Here is a 21,816-nt window from a genome sequence, read left to right on the forward strand (position 1 = left end):
GAGATCACCTATCATCCCCATTAGTTCAAATGTAGTAGGCTCGCGAGCCTGGTATAGCTGGGGGGCCCAAACCGGGTGCGCAACAGGCGACCTGGGTGGATGTGACACATCAATGTTGGCCTCACTTTGTAGAGTGATCCCTTGATCTAATGTAGCTGTCATAACCACGATCTCTTCTGAATTCTGCGTCATCATAAGTCTTGCCTCAGGAAGGGGGAGCACTAGCTATTCCGTACCAGCTGTCCGAACTGAAAGAGACAACAAACAACATTTCATCCCAAACAGATCAAACACGGGTGTAGCTGAACAACCGCACTCTACTACTGATCACTGTTCCCCAGAAATCACTGTCCCCAAAAGCTGAACCTGATACCCGCAGATAACTAATTTCTCAACGGCACTGATACTGGTGCTCTCAGGTCCGATACTCAAACTTGCAAACTGATATGTACTTTCCTGTAGAGATACATTCTAAAAGCACATAGCAAGTAAAGAGAGCCAAAACACCCCTATGTTGGGGTAGGGTTCCCCTGTCCTATTTTGTCAGGAGCTAGGGTTTCACTATGCACGCAGCAGTTTTCAAACAACCTAACATCGGGTAAGCAACCTGTCCTAACTTGGAATGGTCACTATGGATTTCGATATGCACTAGGTCGAATGGTCGAAAAGGGTGCCCTGGTAAAACCGGGGTTTGTGTTCCCATATGGTCAGAGCCCATAACCGGTCAGCCTTATGGTCATTCCTTGACAAGACAAGCCTCCGGCAAACCGTTCAGGAATGCCAGATGGCAAACACGGTGTCCTAGGCGCACCAATGCACATGCAATGCAAAGAGACACATAAATGAGATCAAAACAGGATATCACGAGTTCGAGTCAAGCTCTTTAAGTCCCCAGCAGAGTCGCCAGAAACTATAGACGTCCCCGAACGCCCCGGGAGGGTGAGTCCCGTTCTGTTCATTTGGGGTCACTACAGCTCGGACTCGATTTCTGTCACGGTTCTTAATCTTGAACGAAAGAGTCCAAATCTGGAAAATCGTTTTGAGAAACAGATTTTTGAAAAGAAGTGCCAAACATGGACTGCTTTGCCAGATACAGAGTCGCCACCTAAATATTTTTTATGGGGGAATTTAGGAAACCCTGACTCGGTGCCGAAGGCCACATGTCTGTCATCACCAGACTTGCCTCGGCTCGGGAGCTAGGGTACGATTGGGGAAGGTCAGCTATGAGCACCCCCTCTCGCCCGATCCGAAGATCGGCCTCTACTAACCGTGATATCCATTTTCGAAAACATTATGTGTTCTTAAACCAATTATTAGCCTAGCATTACTATGTTATGCGCGCAGCAAACAAGTATAGACTAGATTGCCTAATTTGGAAATAAGCATTGCGTATCCGTTTGTCTAGGAAAAATGTTTTGCAATTTGCTACTCGCAAGTAGGCTAAAACTCTGATTTCAACGAGTGTTTCCAACTCAAGCAACCCAACCTTCACCCACAGGCATTCAAACAGTTTATCACATAAGCATCTAGCCACATGGTAAACATGCTGTCATAATAGCATTCACATGCATGCGGTATGCTAAAGCATAAATACTTACATCGTACTCCATGCCAAAACAATAAACCAGTTAGCAAACATGCGTGATCCTAGTTCATGTTAAAGTGGCTAATGCAGCACATACAGGATGCAATTAGAGTAGGCTCGGCTAACCTAAACATGACATGTGAAATGCTACAACTATCACGTATTCAATTTGAAATTGAAGTACAAATGCAGTTAGAATGATGTGCCGAGCCTGGTGCATGCAAGGCAAGTGTATGAATGCACGCATGCATTGCATAAGGTATGCTAATTTTAAACATGCCCTAATCTACCATCATAAGCAGGTAAATAAAAGGGAAGAAAGAAGTGGGGGTTGAAAGACATTCACACACTCACCCACACTTATTACAGATTCACCCTCGCTCGGAGGGACCAAATAAATATTACAGATAATTAACCTACAAGCTAATTAATTATTACAAATTGCCTAATTAGCTAACAAACTAACTAAGCTAGGAAAAACAGTAAACCGCCCCGGGAAGAGAGCTCGATGCAATACGTGCTCGGGTCTTGCTCGAAAGTGCACCGCCATGCATAGGCTGCCTCTGTTTTCCTTTCTTTACTCCTCTGGAGGCTGCCAAAACCTCAGGATTGCTTCTCTGGATACTGGAGAATGCCATCGGCTGGGTAGAATGCTCACCGGCAGTGGAATGTAATCACCGGCCATTGGTGAAGCTATCGGCAGAGGGAGGATTGCCGGTCGGCACTTAGCACTGCCGGTCGGCAGAAAGTTCCTGCAGAATCTGCAATTGGCAGCAACAGAGGGCAAGGCAGAGCATGGCAATACAATTCAAGGCATATATGCACCAATCATGTCCCTTATCATGTTAATGACTCAAAGGAACATGCTCCTTGGTTCTCGGACCATCAATCGCGCATTTCCATGCGTGATGGCCCAAAGGACCAAGTGTGCACATTTTGATGTCAAATGCAATGCAAATCAACAAACCAAAGTCCAATTCCTATCACTAGATCAAGGAACAAGACATGCATGCTAAATGTAATGCAACCTAGGCATACAAGCTAAGGATGCAACATGGAAATGCAAGAGGCACATGCAAGCATGCAAACAAACATGCAAGGTAAGCATGCGAGCAAACAAATAATGGACTTAAACATGATTTGGGCAACTCTAATAAGGCCCAAAACAGTGGCCAAAATAAAGGACTAAACACATACACACATGCACATGTTAAAGGGGCCAACACTTAGGCACAAATGGGACCACTCTCAAACACATTTGAAAGAGGGTAATCATGGACATATGGCATGCAAGGTAAGCATTGAAAATCATGTAAAGATGGTGCCAAACCAAGCAAACAAAATATACTAAGCATGCAATAAATGGCCCAAGTACTTGAAGCAAGTCAAAGGGGCTTGAACCATGACCAAGTCAATCAAGCCTCACAAGGCTAAGAGGACTTAAAATAGGTTCAAGGCAGATCTAGACCATGCAAAGGGGACCCCCTAGATGGCATCTAAGTGGCTCAAATTCAAAGGCATGTACAATGGCCAAAACATGGAACATGCTACACAAGCTTTCAAAGCATTAAAGAGGTATCCGAGGCAAGCATACAAGCATGTCAAAGGGACTGAAATTACATGAAAAATGGTCCCAACCTACTAAATTAAGGCAAGGATACATGCTATACATTCACACACTTAAGGCCAACAAGCCAAAAATGCAAAGCGGCTATACAATGCATGCCATGGCCAACCCAAACAACTATGGACAGACCGCTAGCATGGTAAAATAAGCATAAAAGCTTCACAAAACTAGACCTAAAACAAGCTTGAACAAAGGTTTACAACCTAAGGCATGTTAAGGCCTAAACATGGCATTACAAGGTAGGTATGCTAAGCATGCATGGTGTATCGAAACCAACAATAAATAGAGGCATATTATGATATAATAGGCACAAAAAACAGCCAAGGCATGGTCAACATGAAGCTTAGCTAGATGCTCCCTCAAGAGGCCAAAAATGGTCCATTTTAAGGACAATAAGGAGAGGGGGTGGCCCTCTCCTTCTTGGGACCTCAAGGCACCATCCTCACCTCTGAAATCCCTCAAGATTTCAGTGGTGAGGAGGCCCAAACATCAAGGTCTCGGAGCTCACTCAAAATAGCACAAAATGGGGCCTTTCAAGGCCTAAGAGGAGTCAAACACCTCCAAACCATAAAACACTCTAAACAAACTATTTAGAGGGCCTAAAAACAGAACTTCTTTATATTATACACCAAGCTCAAAAACAATTTTAAGATAGGTAAAAATACAATGCAAAAATAGGGAATAAATGGACTAGTTTCTTACCCTTGAAGACCCCTTCAACAATGGTGGACCAGCAGCCTCTTTTAGGTTGAAACCAGCTCCAAAACTTCAAAACCAACCTCTTAGAACCTCAGTAGCTAAGTGAAGGTGAAACACTATGTGTTTGTGTGCAATAGTAAGACACAAACACACTTAAACACACACAAGAGGGAGATATAGAGATAGGATATGTATCAATCCTAACCCTAGAACTCAAAACCCTAATATGGCTGTCTAAAATCTCTAAAGTGTCTAACCCTAAGCAAGGGAGAGAAGGGCTCCTCTTATAGAGCTTTTTTGTCTTGTAAAGCTTACAAGACAAGCTTCTAAAGAGAGTGATCCCTCCATACAGTGTATGGAGGGGAGCCAAATGCAAGACAGCTGTAATAAAATATCTGCAAAAGCAGATGAACAGTAGTCAGCTGCCCAAAAATGTCATTTTGGCAAAATGGAGTGCCGACCGGCAACAAAGAATGCCGACCGGCAATATAGAATGCCGACCGGCAATATAGATTGCCGATGGAAGCAAAACACCAGCCGGTGGCCCCTGGCCATGGCCGGTGATGTGTGGGGATGCCACACAAGGCATTCCCTGCCTTTCCAAGGCAAAACACAAGTGTTTGGTGCAAAACCAGACACTAAACAGTCGAGTTCGGAGATCCTGAGGTAAGGCGCGTAGCCGAGACCTCCGGGAACTCCAAACGAACACAAACATGGATGATCACCGGGTGTTCCAACGGTGACGTCCAAGTCTTGAGGACGGTCAAAAATGGGGTGTCTACAGGGTTTAAACACTCGGACACTTATTCGGACCCTCTTGCACGAAGACATATATGTAATTATGGTATTTACTGGCCATTTCTCATATAGTTAGGGTTTAAACACTCGGATACTTTTTCGGACCCTCTTGCATGATAGCAGATATGTAATTATGGTGTTTGTTTGCCATTTCTCGTGCAATAGGATTCGAACACTCCGAAAGTTATTCCGACACAGTTGCATGATGGCAGATATGTAATTTTGGTGTTTATTTTCAATTTCTCATGCGTTAGGCTTTAAACACTCGGACAATTATTCGGACCCTCTTACAAGATGGTAGATATGTAATTATGGTGTTTACTTGCCATTTCTCATGCATTAGGATTTAAACACTCGGACACTTATTCGGACGATCTTGCATGATGGCAGATATGTAATTATGGTGTTTACTTGCCATTTCCCATGCATTAGGGTTTAAACACTTGGACACTTATTCGGACCCTCCTGCATGATGGCAGATATGTAATTATGGTGTTTACTTGCCATTTCTCATGCATTAGGGTTTAAACAATTGGACACTTATTCGGACCCTCCTGCATGATGGCAGATATGTAATTATGGTGTTTGTTTGCCATTCCTTGTGCAATAGGATTCGAACACTCGGATAGTTATTCGGACCCTCTTGTATGCTGGCCGAGATGTAACTATGCTGTTTACTTGCCACTTCTCATGCATTTGGGTTTAAACACTAGGACACCTATTCGGGCCCTCTTACATGACGGCAGATATGTAATTATGGCATTTGTTTGCCATTTCTTCTGCAATAGGATTCGAACACTCCAAAACTTATTTGGACCGTCTTGTATGATGGCAGATATGTAATTATTGTGTTCGCTTGCCATTTCTCATGCATTAGGGTTTAAACACTCGGACACTTCTTCGGACCCTCTTGCATGATGGCAGATATGTAATTATAGTGTTTACTTGCCATTTCTCATACATTAGGGTTTAAACACTCATACACTTATTCGGACCCTCTTCCATGATGGCAGATATGTAATTATGGTGTTCGCTTGCCATTTCTCATGCATTAGGATTTAAACACTCTGACACTTCTTCGGACCCTCTTGCATGATGACAGATATGTAATTATAGTGTTTACATGCCATTTCTCATACATTAGGGTTTAAACACTCAGACACTTATTCGGACCCTCTTGCATGATGGCAGATATGTAATTATAGTTTTTGTTTGCCATTTCTCGTGCAATAGTATTCGAACACTCCGAAACTTATTCCGACCCTATCGCGTGATGGCAGATATGTAATTATGGTGTTTGCTTTCCATTTCTCAGGCATTAGAGTTTAAACACTCGGACACTTATTCGGATCCTCTTGCATGATGGTAGATATGTAATTATGGTGTTTACTTGCCATTTCTCAAGCATTAGGGTTTAAAAACTTGGACACTTATTCGGGCCCTCCTGCATGATGACAGATATGTAATTATGGTGTTTGTTTGCCATTTCTCGTGCAAATGGAATCCAACACTTGGATACTTATTCGGACCCTCTTGCATGCTGGCAGAGTTGTAACTATGCTGTTGTAGACGTCCCCGAACGCCCCGGGAGGAACGAGCTCCCGTTCTGTTCATTTTGGGGTCACTACAGCTTAGGACTCTCAAATTTTGTCACGGTTCTAAGTCTGAACCAAAGAGTCCAAATCCGGCAAATCGTTTTGAGAAAACAGATTTTTGAAAGAAGTGCCAAACATGGACTGCTTTGCCAGATACAGAGTCGCCACCTAAATATTTTTTTAATGGGAAATTTAGGAAACCCTGACTCAGTGCCAAAGGCCACGTGTCCGTCATTACCAAAGTTGCCTCGGCTCGGGAACTTGGGTACGATTGGGGAAGGTCACTTCGTGAGCACCCCCATTCGCCCGGTCAGAGTCCGGCCTCTACTAACCATGATATCTATTTTTGAAAACTTTGTATGCCCTTATTTCGGTTATTAGCCTAGATTTACTATGTGATGCGCACAGCATACAAGTATAGACCGGGTCGCCTGAATTGGAACAAAACATTTCGTGTTTGTTTTTGAAAGATGGTTTGCTACTCGCAAGTAGGCTTAAAATGCAGATTTTGCCACCCTCGGGTAGGCTTAGAAAAGATGGTTTTGCCACTATCTAGTGGGCTCAAAACTCACAGTTGATGATTTGTTCCAATCCAAGTAACCCAACCTTCACCCACAGGTATTCAGGCAGTTATATCACATAAGCAAATAGCCTCATGGTAAGCATGCTATTCATGGCGGTAACTCACACGCATGCAAGGATGCTAAAGTATAGAACTTACCGAGTACTCCAAGCCAAAACAAAAACTGTATTAGAAATTATGCATGATCTTAATTATGCAAAAATGCCTAATGCAACATATGCAAAATGCAACTATAGCAGACTCGGCTATTCTAAGATGGCATATGAAATGCTACAACTATCATGTATTCAATTTGGAATTGAAAGTACAATGCAGTTAGTATGGTGCGCTGAGCCCGGTGCATGCAATACAGATGAATGATGCAAACATGCTGTCATACTGTATGCTAATTGAAATATGCCCTAATCTAACCATCATAAGCGGATAAATAAAAGGGAGAAAGACGTGGGGTTGGAAGACATACAACACACACACGCACACTTATTACAGTTGTGCCCTCGCGCAGAGGGTCTGAATAAATATACAGTCCCGAATAAAAGAATATTACAGTCCAAATAATATACAAATTCCTAATTAATCAATCAAATTAACTAAGAAAGCTGTAAAACTAGCGTGCAAGCCAGGGACTGCCTTGCTTCTGATGAATGATGTATGTTTGGGCTGCCTTGCGCGGAAATCCACTGGGATTCCCCAATTAGCCTCTGTTTACACTTTTTCTTGAAATGCGCGCCAAACTCCGAAAAGTTGCTGATTCTTGATTTTTGCTGCAACAGAGAGCAGGAAAGGGGCATAGCAACGTATTTCACAAATATATGCATGCCTCGATCCTCGTGCCACCAATCACGCATATCGATGCATGATGGCAGAGGAGTCGAAATGTGCAACTCAATATAGAATAAATGCACGTAAAAAAACACAGCTAAAACCTAACTCCATCATGGATAATCCGGAGTGTCGGTGACTGGGAAATTGAGACACATTCCGTCACTCAGAGTACGAAATGCACCTCGTTTCCCGTGTCCGAGCTAACTACTATCCCGAACACGATGAAATATGCATGACATGCATGAACGCAACTAACATACAACGTAGTATGCACAATGCTATAAAAAAGAGATGTCTCGAAATGCGTGCACACGGGCACGTAAATCGAGGAAATGCATAAATGCGATCTAAGATACAACCTAGTATGCACTATGCTGTAAAAATGAGATGTCTCGAAATGCGTGCACACAGGCACGCAAATCGAGGAACTGACATGCGCAATGCAAATGACATGGAAATATGATATGGGCTTACACTAACATGAGAGAGCCTCAGCCATACTCACATAAGAGGCCGATAGATGAAAATGAAGTGCCTCGAAATGCATGCACACGGGTACGCAAATCGAGGCGATGGTATATGCAATGCAATGGCATGGAAATGGCATATAGAATGCAACATGGACTTATACTAACATGAGAGAGCCTCAGCCACACTCACATAAGAGGCCGATAGATGAAAATGAAGTGCCTCGAAATGCGTGCACACGGGCACGCAAACCGAGGCAATGGTATATGCAATGCAATGGCATGGAAATGATATGCAAGCATGCTAATGGGGTTTAAGCACTGAAATGTGGGGGAAAACAGCCCCGAAATGAGGCGAAAACACACCCGATGCATGGAATTTCTCCCGAAATGCAAAATTAGGCACCCGAAATGGCCTATAGCTATACCAAACATGCATAATTGGCACATGGAATGAAAAGAAAGAAGCAAGGCAGCCCCAAAATAAGCATTTTGCTAGTACAAAACATGGCCAAACAGCAAGCAAAGATAGGGCAAAATTAGCATGCGAAAATGGCCCTAAACATGGGATTAAGAAGCAACTCATAGCTGCTGTCCTCAAATAGGTTAGGGCCCTTCAACAACATTGAAGAGGGACCAAAAATAAGCACTTTCACAGAACTGTAAAAACCTCAAAAACAAACATAGATATAGCTAAGTTCTTATGCAAGAAAAAGGGCCAAAAGGTGGCCAAAGAGGCAAGTGGTATATGCAATGCCCAAACTGAAAAATTCCCTTCTACAACATTGAAGAGGGACCAAAAATAAGCATATTTCCAGAACTGTAAAAACCCAAAAACAGTATACAAACATGCTAGAAATGCAATGCAAAATGAGGCTCAAAAGAGGCTATAACATGAAGTATGCAAAATATTCCACAAATGGCCAAAGACCCTTAATGAAACATGTTAAGAAGTCAAAATAAGGCCATCTCTAGGCCTGTAAATCGTCCAAAAATGGAAGCATAATGGGCTGCCAAAGCATGGAAGAAAATGGCATTCAAGGAGGATATTGAAGCAAGTGCAATATGGAGGGCTCAAACCGGGTTGAGTCCTTAATGAAACAACAAAATGAGCTCAAAAAAATGACCTTTTCAGTTTTGGTCGGAGCTCAAATCAATAAGCATGTATGGCTAAGAAATGATACCAAAATAAGCTCAAAAAAGGAAGAACACTACTTACCCTTGAAGACTTGATTTTGGTTGCCTCTTGGCTTGAGTTTGTGGTTCCATTAGGCCTTGGAGAACACCTCCTTGCTGCTGGAAATGGAGTGGTGGTGGTGGAGCTTGGTGTTGTAGAAGAAATGGTGGTGTAGGGCTTGGAGTTTCTTGCTTGAAAGAGAGGGATAGAGAGAGATTTTTGTATGCAACCTTGAAGGTGATTTTTTCTAACCCCTATAATGCATGTTGGCAGCTGGTTATATGGAACAAAAAGAGGGTGTAATGGTGGGGCAAAAAGGAGGCAAGCTTTCCCCCACAAAATATCCCCCGGATTGAGATATTTTTCTGGGGGAAACAACTATACAGCTATAAAGTGGAAGGAGAGAGGAACATGGCCGGCCAACCTCCCTAGCCGGCCAGCTAGGGGTCAAAAGGGTCAACTTGAAATAGTGGCCGGCCACCACATATTGGTGGCCTCCCAGGTCTCCTCTTCACAACCCTGTGGTTCGAATTTGGAAATTCTAAAACAGGAGAGAGAACAAGCCAATTTTAGGAGGGGTTTAAAAGGGTCAAAAGGAAATAGTGGCCGGCCATATGATATTAGGATCCTCCCATGTGTGTACAACACAAATATGTGGTTCAAAGTTCAAGAAAAAGGGCCCAGGTTGATCAACATTGGCTCGGAAGGAGGGGTTCAAAAGGGTCAAGCAACATTAGTGGCCGGCCATGAACTTTTAGGGTCCTCCCATGTGTGTACATCACAAATATGTGGTTTGGGTTTGAAGAAAATGGCTCCAAGGTGTTCAACATTGGCCCGGAAGTGCGAAAAACGGGTGTCGGAGGGCGAAAATGGAACATAACTGGTTGCCAAGATAATTGCTGGCCTTCCACCCTCCAGTGACCTTCCCAGTGATGAAACAGAGGCACCTGCCAAAAATGAACGAAAACCGATGCAAAACGAACCCTCGGGGGCCAAAACACGCAGTTCGGGGTCCCGAAAATGGGCTGTTAAGCACCGAAAGTGGCGTTCGGCTACGAAGTGGGTTTCTCAGGCCCCAGTGTCCCTTGAAAGGGAGAAAATAAGATGTATGCCAAAATTTAGAGCAAACGGAGATGGTTAGGCGGTCCCGAACCGAGACACACGGCCAACGGTCCCGAAAAACCGGAAACCGAACTCCGAAATGGGCAAAATGGCCTGCGGCCACAAAATGTAGCCCACGGCTACTGAGAGATGGTCTACGGGACCTCTCCCTCCCCTCAGGAAAAGAAACAGAGAAAACCGAGTCTGGTTCGCAAATCGAGACAAGGCACAGAAGAGGGTTCGGAAATCCGGAGGCAGGGCTCACGGCCGCGACTTTGAAACTTCTGAACGAGCGCGATATGCAACATCACCAAGCGCTCAACTGGTGACATCTAAGTCTTAAGGTCTGTCAAAAATGGGGTGTCTACAGTTGCGCCTCTTTGACAGAACTCGGAAGCCATAAGTGACGGGAGTGAATGTCAAAGCCCAGAGACGACCCATTTTTGACAAGGCCGAAGACTTAGACAAACGTACAAGATAAACAGATACGTGCCCGCAGGCATGCCCGCAGGCAAGGGGCAAGATGCAAAATGATATGCAGGAAGACTTTGATGATTGGACTTATACGCTACGCGAAGCCGGTTTGAAGATTGGACTTATACGCTACGCGAAGCCGGTTTGAAAATTGGACTTATACAATGCACTGTAATGTAATAACTGAAATGCAATGTAATAGCTAGGAAATGAAAGTACCTCACAGGGGCAATTGGTAATGACTTACCTCATGCTGCTGGGGATCTCCCGCTTCTTTTTGGTTGAACTGCAGGTACTACTCTTCTCCCTGACTATGGTCGCAGCTTTCCCTATTCTCCAACAGGGTGACAGACTAGGTTGGATCAGTATCCAGAATCGAGGTGCATACAGATGCTATCTCAATCTATGGGGCTACCATACAGATTTCAAGCCGAGGATAAACCCCTGGGTATTTAAACCAGACTTTAGTCTCGGAAATCCCGAACCTTTGCGTTCTAGGCATAAGCCATTCGAACTCTAGTTTCCACCGTCTCAGTTGGTCTCCTAGGAACTCACCGCAAACACAGGCAGGTGGCTATACCGGACCACCGGAAGTCGTTCGGGCACGACAAACACCAAAGGAATTGCACCTTTAGAGGATTTAAGGTCTCCTAGACCGGGAGTGCACAAGATAGTGTGAAGAAAATGCAAGTACGATGCGCAAAATAGCGTGAATGATGATGCAGGATTTAAGGTCTCCTTAGACCAGAGGGTTTAAGGTCTCCTGGACCAGGGAGTGCACAAGACAGTGCGATGCAGAGTGAATGCACAAAACAGTGCGATACAGATAAGGTGCGCAAGATAGCGCGATACAATGCACTAACAAGTACAGGTGAGATACGCAAGATAGCGCGATGGAATGCATGCAAAATGCAAGTAAGGTGCACAAAACAGTGCAATGCACAAGAAAGCGCGAGTGATTTGAAATGCACAAGACAGTGCGAGTGATGTGCGTAAAATAGCGCGAAATGTAAAACTGCACAAAACAGTGCGATGCCCAAAATGGCGCGAGTGATTTTGAAATGCACTAAACAGTGCGATACGCTAAACAGCGCGATTGATTTGAAATGCACTAAACAGTGCGATACGCTAAACAGCGCGATTGAAATGCACTAAACAGTGCGATACGCTAAACAGCGCGATTGAAATGCACTAAACAGTGCGATACGCTAAACAGCGCGATTGAAATGCACTAAACAGTGCGATACGCTAAACAGCGCGAGTGATTTTGAAATGCACAAGACAGTGCGATACGCTAAACAGCGCGAGTGATTTGAAATGCAATGCACAAAATAGTGCGAATGAGATACAACCACAAGATGCACAAGACAGTGCTAGTGAGATACAAAGTGTAAGTGCACAAGATAGTGCGAGTGAGATACAAAGTGTAAGTGCACAAGATAGTGCGAGTGAGATACAACCACAAGATGCACAAGACAGTGCTAGTGAGATACAAAGTGTAACTGCACAAGATAGTGTGAGTGAGATACAAAGTGTAAGTGCACAAGATAGTGCGAGTGAGATACAACCACAAGATGCACAAGACAGTGCTAGTGAGATACAAAGTGTAAGTGCACAAGATAGTGCGAGTGAGATACAACCACAAGATGCACAAGACAGTGCTAGTGAGATACAAAGTGTAAGTGAACAAGATAGTGCGAGTGAATGCATGTTCTATGCAAATGAGGTGCATTTTCTATGCAAGTATGGAAGAGTGCATTTTCTATGCAATATTGAAAGCAAGCATATTCTATGCATGAAACAAGGAAAGCATCTTCTATGCGGAATCGAAAGCAAGCATATTCTATGCATGAATCATAACGATGCGCGGCACGCATGCAACAACAGTGTATATGAGAGTTCACATTCTATGTAGTAGAGGAGCATCAAATATGTACTCTGGTGCCTCTGATTTACCTCTTAGAGGACTTTGCAACACACTCAGCTCAAAAAGGGCACACCCTGTTCATATTGGCAAGAGATAACATCTGCTGCTACTGCTTTAATTGCCGTTCTGGCTTGAAGCATGCTTAAGCTTGGAGTAGAGGCACATTCATTCTTCAGGGCACTAGCAAGGCCTAAAGAGGTACACACGGGTTGCAATCCCAGAATTTTCTGAAGGTGAAACACACTCAGATGCTCAAAATTTTCCCTATTTTCTTTTGCTTCGTAGTCCGGAACTTATATAGCTTCAGATAGGTCCTTGTTTTACCGTTCGCACTTATCGGGGGTGGACCCTGCAGTTTTATGAAAGAATGAATCTTGTTTTGCACAGATGTGGAGAACGGCACAACACTCTGAGCACAAGATGATTTTTTTGAAATTGAGAAATGAGTTCTTAACCGGGTATTGAGCCTACGACCACACACAGTGAAAAGGACTCAGAAACGGAAAACAAAAGGTAAACAACCTAAACACATCGAGTAACACTCGAAGCGACTCACAACAAGAATCGAGACAGACAAAATAAAACACAAGACTCAAATGGGCACATGGAGCCTGTTTCCCTGGGTATTGTTTCCCACCCTTTCTCATTTGTGATCCTCATGTCATTCGGCCCTCAAGCTCTATTTTTCTGAAAAAGCCCTCTTCTCACTTTTTCTCTCATCGCACATCTCTCTATTCTTCAATCTCTCATTTTTTTTTTCAATCCCTCCCCTGGGCGGTTGATGGATAAACAGGAAGTCGTGGGCCCTTGCCCCTGGTATTCTACCAGCTTTTGATTCTCGTTCACAACAGTGAATTTTTTCCAAAGAAGGGCTGTGCTACAATTGGGTGTGTAGCAAATCTGCAGCTGACATCGGTTGACGATGCTCTGCTGGGGAGTTTGGGCGTGATCAGACTTGTCTAGATAAAGGAGTGGAATATCTTGTCCCATTCCGGTTTGTGCTTCGCACTTGGGTTGATGCCTCGTTGGTTGGAGGACGTGAGAGCTTTCTGCCTCTTTGCTGTTAGCCTCAGTTGTGCCCTCTTCTGGCAGGTATAGTGTCCTTTTCTGGCAAGTATTTTGACAAAGGGGAAAAGACAGAGCACCTGACTCAACTGTGCCCCTAGTTCATCATTTCGACCATTTTTGTTTTAGTTTTCTCCTAAAAAATTTTGACCAAAATGAGAGTTAGATTAGCATGCTTGTTCAATTTTATGATTTAAAATCATGCAAGTTAGGCTATGAGCACTGAGAATTTTCCTCTTTTGGGTCCAAGAAATGGTCCAGTTTTGAAAATGGGATACTTTTCGAGAAGATTTAGTTAACCCTAGTAAAAATTTTCAAAAACTATTTTTGCAAACGATCACTGCTCAATGAGCACGGAACCTGCCCTTGAGATGCACAACCTCGGATCCATAGCAATGAAAAATTGCCCCTTGTCTGAAGGACACTGCATGGCAACGGAAAGTTGCCCCTTGTTTGAAAGGCACCGCGGCGCATTGAATGGCAACGGAAAGTTGCCCCTTGTTTGAATAGCACTGCAGTGTATTGAATGGCAACAGAAAGTTGCCTCTTGTTTGAATAGCACCACAGTGTATTGTAATCAGCCCTCAGAGCGATGATTGCAACTGAACTCCCGGATACAGAAAAGACAAAGGTGACCAGAACCATCGCATGGACACAATCGAATTGTTTTACGGCTGGACTTCAGAATGAAGTTGCCTACGTATCCCAAAGATGGGAATCAAGCCTCACGTAGTTCGGGGTTAAGGTACACTTGGGTATTAACCTCTCCTTTTTAGGCTCTAATTTTTGCCAAGGCGCCCGTTGCGGGTTTTTGACATTGCGAGCTTTGTTCTTCTTCTTTTCAATTTTTGTGTTCTTTTATCTTCTTTTCTTTTGTTCTTTTCTTTGCATCTTTCTTTTTTGTTCTCTTTTTTCTTTTCGCATTTTTTTGCTTCTTTTTTTTTGTATTTTTCTCTTGCTCTAACTTTTGCCTGGGTCGCCCTTCTGGATTTTCGGCCCAGCGAGCCTCTCAAAGGGTAAAAGTGTGACAAGTCCATGCCAAATGGTTATAGGGTTTCGAAGGTGTCCGTATCCAGGAGAGTGGCTGTTGATTTGCAAGATGACTCATCTTCAGCTCTTCGAGCACATCGGACATTTTCGCCCCTAGTTCGAGGGGTGTTTCTGTTCTAGCTTCGCAAGCTTCTTCTGATGAGGTCTGATCTTCTTGATCTGACTTTGGTGCCTCTCGTTCGAGGGCTGCTTTGAATCTGGCCATACAGGCCTCACATTATAGTTAACCGTTGAACGTTCTGAATGGGCCCAAGGTTTGAAAGCAAGGGCTCGAGTCTCGAGGCTGAGAGCGATCCTAAGCTGCACAATCTCAAGAGCGATTCCACACAAGTCTTCGCAAGACCGCGCAAAACATTTTGTTTTTGAAAATTTTTAAGAAAGCGACAAATCACTCGCGCTGAAGATAGTGTAGAACCAATCTGGATCAAGCCAAGATCCTTCCCAGTACTCACGCTAACAAGCATGATCTCAATCATTAAGGGCTTAGCATGCCTCTCTTTCTCTCAATTGATCAAAATTTTGCAAAACCCGAGGAATCCCTTCCTCTTCGTTTTCACCGCAGTGTTCAAAAAGTTTTGAAAAACTTAGGTCAATGCAATGATTTTAGGGTGCAGAAGAGTAGGCGAAAAGTACTGCCGTTTCATTCAAACTTTCTGGCACAATTGGCACATGGCCGAGGCAAACACAAAAGCGTGAAAAACCACTGTTGTTTCATTCAAATCTGTTGGCATAACTGGCTCCCTGGCAGAAACAGACTCAAAACAAAACGAAAAGACAAATACAAAACAAAATGGTGATGTCCGAGGTAACACCCCCCGGAATCACCCGACTCCTATACAACAGGACTGACTCGATACAACAAGACAGACCCAAAACAAAAAAGAGATTGACTCGAAAACAAAAAGACAGACTCAAAATAAGACAACAAGACTGACACAATACCCAAGTCAGAAACTGGCATTCGCAAATGCTCAAAATAGCGCCTGCCATCCACCATATCTGGAGTAAACTGAGCGCTGCCCGCAGGTGGTTCATCCCTCTAATCAGATCACATTATCCCCCAAGTTCACTGATCAAGTGCCGATAGACTTTGCAGGACTTGGTGTGGGGATGACTCCATTGTCAAATAGATCCTGTACTTCATGGCGAAGACGGAAGCAGGCGTTGGTAGTATGGCCAATTTGTTGATGGTACGCGCAGTACTGGGTAGTATCATGTGTAGCCGGAAGAGGGTTGGGGAGAGGCCGAGGCTCAAGGGGTTTGAAATGGCCTTGTCCGACAAGGATTTGGAGAGCTTTGGACAAAGGCATATAGAGGGCATGGAAGACCCTCCGACCTCGGGGTTGGTACTTCAGGGCTTGTGGATTTTTACTGGGCGCACCAGCAAAGGGATTGGCAGGCGCTGGCCTGGTTTGCCGATCTCTTCCGAGTGGATGATTAGAGCTAGTAGGATCGTCTCTGGTATGATGACCTTTCTCCCGGCTTGCCCCTTGATTCAAACTGCCCCTAAGTTGAGTAGCGAAAGTGTCATCCATAGCTTTTGCAACAGCTGCGAGCACTTGCTCTTTGTTCAGTCCCTCGGCTTTTAAAGCCTCAACAGACAACAGAAAATGTTGATTGGGATCCATGTCCGCCGCTATCTTGTTCCTCCCACTCACCTCCATTCCTCCAAGGGATTGGCTTTCCTCAAATGCAGCCCGTCCCAACATCGGGGAGTCTTCTGACATGAAGTTCCCGGTATGTGGTGTGGTCGATGATGGAGCCAATGTCCCGGAGGCCAGATCCGTCACGGTTTTTTGAAGATCTTTAATCATTCCCATCAACTCAAAAGTAGTGGGTTCATGGGTTTGAGATGGTTGAGGTTCGGGTGTACCCATCATGCATAAGTCTATGCTTTCTGGGATAAACACCTCAGGCTTGGTTAGATGGGCCGGGGTGATGTATATGCTGGGGTCATAGGTGGATGGCAGTATGTGGATGAGATTGAGGTAAGCAGGAGATGTTTGGTCATTGGGGTCTGAAGGTGGAGCTATCGTCCGGTTGTCGATGAGATTTTGGACCTCATGACGAAGGCGGTAGCAACGGTCGGTGCCATGACCGCGCTGCTGATGGTACATACAGTACTTGGAGGGGTTATGTCTGGCTGGGAGTGGGTTAGGAAGAGGTTGAGGATCGAGGGGTTTGAGATGCCCTTTTTCCATCAAGGCTTTTAGTGTGTTAGTCAGGCTCATATAGAGGGGGGTGAAAGTTCTACCCTGAGCTCGGACTGGGCCGGTTGTTTCTATGCTTGGTTTGGCAAAAGGGTTGGCTGTGGTAACTGTATTGATTTCGGTGGGTTTGGGAATAGTGCTACTACCAGCGTTGGTACTCCCTGAAATCACCTTCTTTGTCAGTTCCCTTGTCCTGGGAATGATCCCGTTGTTGAATGCATTCTCGACTTGAACCCCCAGTTCATGCAAACTTTTGAAAGTGAATAGTGGAGCGACTATCAACTTTTGCAACATATCATGCTCGAGGTTTCGGACCATCATCTGCACTTGATCCCTTTCAGAAGGGCGACGATCTGTCATTTGTGCTGCCTTTGCTCTCCACCTTGCAACGAATTCCACAAAAGGCTCTGTTGGGTTCTGGCGGGTTGCTTCAAGCTCTTGGATGGTCATTTCAACTTGGGTATTGTAGGAATACTGATCGACAAAGGCCTCAGCCAGTTCTTCCCAGTTTTGCTTCACTGTATCCTCCAATTTGGTATACCAAGTAGCTGCTACACCCGACAGGGTTCTTCCATACAGAGAGAGTTTCTGTGGCTTAGTCAGACCCATCGGCTTTAGGACATCTAAGAAAAGTCGGATATGTACCATTGGATCTCCAGACCCGTCGAAACGGTCGATATATGGCATTTTGAATCTATCTGGGAGCCGGATGGCAGCCTCGGTGTGCCCATCCTCAATGTCAGGAATGGAGTTAAGGCCCTGTGCCTTTTTGAATTGCTTCTCAAGGTCTGCAATTTTCACTGCAGTCAGATTGAACTCATCAACATGAAAGGGTTGAGTTCTCTCATTAGGCTGCACTAGGGGTCTGAGCACCTGAGCTTGAGCCAACCCTTCTTGAGGATTCAGACACTGCAAATCTTCAACTGGCGGAATTGGGTCAAAGTTCGGCTGGGGTCCCAAAGCTGGATGTGAGGCAGATGCCCCAGATGGGCGCTGCGTTTCAATACTGGTCTCAGCCTGCATGGAAGTTCCCTGATTTAGCGCTGCTATCATGGCCACAAATTCTTCCGAACCTTGTGCCATCACGGTCTGCTGAGCCTGAACAAAGGTGATGTGACTGGCGACTGACGGATTAGATGAACCAATGAGCCCTGACCGGCTTTTCTTTACCTCGCCTCAGCGAAAGAACACTGGTTGCCCTTGAATTGAATTTCTAACCTAACAAAGTCTATCGGCACTAGTCCAATGTACCCGGGGGATATCGAAGCCTTCTGAAGCTATGGTTCCGAGACTACCTAGCAAAAGAGAAAACAGACAGCACCTCAGCCTGATTTCACGATAACCCACATGAGCAAAGCTGAGTGAGTGTACTCTCTACTGAATTCTGACCCAAAATTCTGCCCCAAATCTGAGTCTGATACCCACAGGTAAAGCTGACTCCTAAATACTGATAGTAATGCCCGCAGGCCTGATGCCCAAATTCGCAAACTGGTGCCCGCAGGCCTGATGCCCAAACTCATGCACTGATACATGCATTCCTGTAGAGACGCACTCTAAAGCACATAACAGATAAGTGAGAGCCAAAACACCCCTATGAAGGGGTAGGGTTTCCCTGTCCTATTTTGTCAGGAGCTAGGGTTTCACTACGCACGCAGCGGTTTCAAACAACCTATAAACGGGTAAGCAACCTGTCCTAGTTTGGAATGGTCACTATGGATCCGAATATGCGCTAGGTTGAATGGTCAAAAAGGGTGCCCCGGTAAAACTGGGGTTTGTGTTCCCATACTGGCAGCGCCCACAACCGGTCAGCCTTATGGTCATGCCTTGACAAGACAAGCCTCCGGCAAACCGTTCAGGAATAGCAGATGGCAAACACGGTGTCCTAGGCGCACCAATGCAAATGCAATGCAAAGAAACACACAAGTGTAGTCAAAAACAGATATCAAGAGTTCGAGTCAAGTTCTCAAAATCCCCAGCAGAGTCGCCAGAAACTGTAGACGTCCCCGAACGCCCCGGGAGGAACGAGCTCCCGTTTTGTTCATTTTGGGGTCACTACAGCTTAGGACTCTCAAATTTTGTCACGGCTCTAAGTCTGAACCAAAGAGTCCAAATCCGGCAAATCGTTTTGAGAAAACAGATTTTTGAAAGAAGTGCCAAACATGGACTGCTTTGCCAGATACAGAGTCGCCACCTAAATATTTTTTTAATGGGAAATTTAGGAAACCCTGACTCAGTGCCAAAGGCCACGTGTCCGTCATTACCAAAGTTGCCTCGGCTCGGGAACTTGGGTACGATTGGGGAAGGTCACTTCGTGAGCACCCCCGCTCGCCCGGTCATAGACCGGCCTCTACTAACCATGATATCTATTTTTGAAAACTTTGTATGCCCTTATTTCGGTTATTAGCCTAGATTTACTATGTGATGCGCACAGCATACAAGTATAGACCGGGTCGCCTGAATTGGAACAAAACATTTCGTGTTTGTTTTTGAAAGATGGTTTGCTACTCGCAAGTAGGCTTAAAATGCAGATTTTGCCACCCTCGCGTAGGCTTAGAAAAGATGGTTTTGCCACTATCTAGTGGGCTTAAAACTCACAGTTGATGATTTGTTCCAATCCAAGTAACCCAACCTTCACCCACAGGTATTCAGGCAGTTATATCACATAAGCAAATAGCCTCATGGTAAGCATGCTATTCATGGCGGTAACTCACACGCATGCAAGGATGCTAAAGTATAGAACTTACCGAGTACTCCAAGCCAAAACAAAAACTGTATTAGAAATTATGCATGATCTTAATTATGCAAAAATGCCTAATGCAACATATGCAAAATGCAACTATAGGAGACTCGGCTATTCTAAGATGGCATATGAAATGTTACAACTATCATGCATTCAATTTGGAATTAAAAGTACAATGCAGTTAGTATGGTGCGCCGAGCCCGGTGCATGCAATACAGATGAATGATGCAAACATGCTGTCATACTGTATGCTAATTGAAATATGCCCTAATCTAACCATCATAAGCGGATAAATAAAAGGGAGAAAGACGTGGGGTTGGAAGACATACAACACACACACGCACACTTATTACAGTTGTGCCCTCGCGCAGAGGGTCCGAATAAATATACAGTCCCGAATAAAAGAATATTACAGTCCAAATAATATACAAATTCCTAATTAATCAATCAAATTAACTAAGAAAGCTGTAAAACTGGCGTGCAAGCCAGGGACTGCCTTGCTTCTGATGAATGATGTATGTTTGGGCTGCCTTGCGCGGAAATCCACTGGGATGCCCCAATTAGCCTCTGTTTACACTTTTTCTTGAAATGCGCGCCAAACTCCGGAAAGTTGCTGATTCTTGATTTTTGCTGCAACAGAGAGCAGGAAAGGGGCATAGCAATGTATTTCACAAATATATGCATGCCTCGATCCTCGTGCCACCAATCACGCATATCGATGCATGATGGCAGAGGAGTCGAAATGTGCAACTCAATATAGAATAAATGCACGTAAAAAAACACAGCTAAAACCTAACTCCATCATGGATAATCCGGAGTGTCGGTGACTGGGAAATTGAGACACATTCCGTCACTCAGAGTACGAAATGCACCTCGTTTCCCGTGTCCGAGCTAACTACTATCCCGAACACGATGAAATATGCATGACATGCATGAACGCAACTAAGATACAACCTAGTATGCACAATGCTATAAAAAAAGAGATGTCTCGAAATGCGTACACACGGGCACGTAAATCGAGGAAATGCATAAATGCGATCTAAGATACAACCTAGTATGCACTATGCTGTGAAAATGAGATGTCTCGAAATGCGTGCACACGGGCACGCAAACCGAGGAAATGACATGCGCAATGCAAATGACATGGAAATATGATATGGGCTTACACTAACATGAGAGAGCCTCAGCCACACTCACATAAGAGGCCGATAGATGAAAATGAAGTGCCTCGAAATGCGTGCACACGGGCACGCAAATCGAGGCGATGGTATATGCAATGCAATGGCATGGAAATGGCATATAGAATGCAACATGGACTTATACTAACATGAGAGAGCCTCAGCCACACTTACATAAGAGGCCGATAGATGAAAATGAAGTGCCTTGAAATGCGTGCACACGGGCACGCAAACCGAGGCAATGGTATATGCAATGCAATGGCATGGAAATGATATGCAAGCATGCTAATGGGGTTTAAGCACTGAAATGTGGGGGAAAACAGCCCCGAAATGAGGCGAAAACACACCCGATGCATGGAATTTCTCCCGAAATGCAAAATTAGGCACCCGAAATGGCCTATAGCTATACCAAACATGCATAATTGGCACATGGAATGAAAAGACAGAAGCAAGGCAGCCCCAAAATAAGAATTTTTCTAGTACAAAACATGGCCAAAAAGCAAGCAAAGATAGGGCAAAATTAGCATGCGAAAATGGCCCTAAACATGGGATTAAGAAGCAACTCATAGCTGCTGTCCTCAAACAGGTTAGGGCCCTTCAACAACATTGAAGAGGGACCAAAAATAAGCACTTTCACAGAACTGTAAAAACCTCAAAAACAAACATAGATATAGCTAAGTTCTTATGCAAGAAAAAGGGCCAAAAGGTGGCCAAA

Source organism: Camellia sinensis, chromosome 11 (genome assembly GCF_055761805.1).
Source record: "Camellia sinensis isolate YWXY chromosome 11, ASM5576180v1, whole genome shotgun sequence".
Taxonomy (NCBI): domain Eukaryota; kingdom Viridiplantae; phylum Streptophyta; class Magnoliopsida; order Ericales; family Theaceae; genus Camellia; species Camellia sinensis.